The following is a 2,213-nucleotide window of genomic DNA, read 5'->3' as shown; positions in this document are numbered from 1 at the left end:
AGGAAATGCAGCACCATGGGATGGAAATCCATGCAGACCTTTCTCTGTCTGACTTACTCAGCGTGGCTTGGTGGACTTTCATGTTGATTTGTACTGGTGATTTGTGGATCGCAGGCTAGCCACCGGGAAGGGAGCTTCAGGATTGGGTTTGCTAGGCTCTCCTGTATTTGAAAGTGTCGTTTCCCTACTTTGGACTTCCAGTGAGGTTAAAAGAAATCTTCAAGTTCAGAATCAGGAAGAAGCTCCCCACACCTTGCCGCCCTGGGGAAACCCTGGGATTCTTTCAGTTCAGCAATCCATGTAAGGAGGACCATGCAACATGTACGTCTTAAGTCATCCTGCTGTTACATGATGGGCAGCCTCATGATATCAGGGTGACATAAATATTCTCACTTGCCAGCTTTAACTCCAACACACAGTTTAGCACTGTGTAGGCATACGAACACACTTCAGACAGTCTTCGGCATGAAAACAGACTCCACTGGTCTCAGCATAAAGATTTGGGAATGCTCAATGCTCCCTTATTTTCTCTCTCTCTGGAACAAAGCCTCCTATTGTCTTTCAGGTGATCATATTTTTTTTTAACCATTCAAATATAAGTTTGTCCTTAACCAGTGAACTCAGCAACAGGGTCCCGCTCTGCTGCCTCAGCCTGGCTGAAGGAGACTTGGGGCAGCACGAGGTAACAGTCCGACCCCAAGGCCTTTTTTCCCTTGGCCTCCCAGTGGCCTTGAAATGATGGTGGCCTTCAACGTCCTGAGAACAGTCTCCCAAAGTGCTCATCTGAGGAGAACGTCACCCCCTCTCCACACCTGTCCACCAGTCCTGCTCAAGAACAGTCCCGTGTCTTTACAAATAGCTCACTCTCTGAGTAATGGACCCGAAGAAAAGGGATATCCAGTTAGGCCTGGTTTATAGAGAAAGCCCTGGGCATCCCTCTGCCTTGCCATACGAGGCATAAGGTCACTGAGTCTTGTCTTGCTCTAAATTCCCTTGAATTTCCCATTGACACCAGATTCCTTGGCTGAATAGATGCCATTGCTGTGTAGTGGTGAGAAACATTATCTGCGGTGATGGAACAGGCAGAAATGTAAACGGTTTCTCAGTCCCAACCCCCACGGGCCTCTCCTCTTACTTTTGCCAGATCATCCACTCAGGAGGGGTGCAGGGGTGCTGTGTCCACTCTGGGAAGGGTGTCTTTATCTGGGAAGGGGAAGAGGGTTCATACACGTGAACTCAAGAGTGTATTGAGATGCAAAGTGCCCCTTTGTAGGGCCTTGGAGAGAGAGAGAGCAAAGTGGAGCCCTCTATCCTGCATTCACAGCTCCCGGCTTTTCCAAGAAGTCGGTAGAGTCACTTTGTGGTCTACACACATGCAAGTGCACATGTGAGCACGTGCATACGCCACACCATACCACACGCACGCATGTCTCATGCCTTCCAAAAGTATGGCTGGGCAGGGCTGGATTCAGGATTGGAGAGCTGCCCACTTCTTGGCGTCTACTTTTAGAAAGCAAATAATGACCCAGGCTCATGGATGAAGTTTTAATGAGAAAAAGGAGACACTGAAGCAGACAGGGCAGAGACCCTTTCCCTGGGAACAGAAATCATGATGTGAATCTCCCAAAATGGTGCAATAAAATATTGAAAAGTTCTTAAGGGTTGTGAGAAGGAAGATGAGGGATTTGGGGGAACATTTGTCTTAGGATGATATGGGGGGATCTGAATGTGCATCTTGGTCAGGAATAGAATCCTAGCCCAGATGAACCAGAGTCTGAGGTTTCTGGCTTTCATCTTTCCTGATATTTGTTCTCGGCCTTTTCCGTATGTGTGTGCATATGTGTGCGTAATGTAGAAAACTCTATATTATTGCCCCCAAATGGCAGATTCTATAAATGGACTGTGGATGACTGTTTTAGTTCAGGTTCCCCAAAAGTAAACTCTGAGACAAGGGCTGAAATCCAAGCAGTTCACCTGAGAGGTGGAGGAAACACTGGTGTAGAGTGGGAAAGAGGGATGGGAAAGGGAGAGAAGCTATGAAAAGGTTATAGAGCACATTACCACTGTGAGCAATTGGGGTTGATTCTCAAGGGAGACTCAGATTTGGTGAAGAACATTCAGAGTGCTCCCATCTGAGGGATGAGGGAGCTGGGGTATTAATGTTCCAGCTCCCAAGAGTCCCTTGTTAAGGGATGCTCCCCGGGGGTTGCTAG

Source organism: Crocuta crocuta, unplaced genomic scaffold, assembly GCF_008692635.1.
Source record: "Crocuta crocuta isolate KB4526 unplaced genomic scaffold, BGI_CrCroc_1.0 scaffold657, whole genome shotgun sequence".
Classification (NCBI taxonomy): Eukaryota; Metazoa; Chordata; class Mammalia; order Carnivora; family Hyaenidae; genus Crocuta; species Crocuta crocuta.
Note: the sequence above shows the minus strand (reverse complement) of the source record.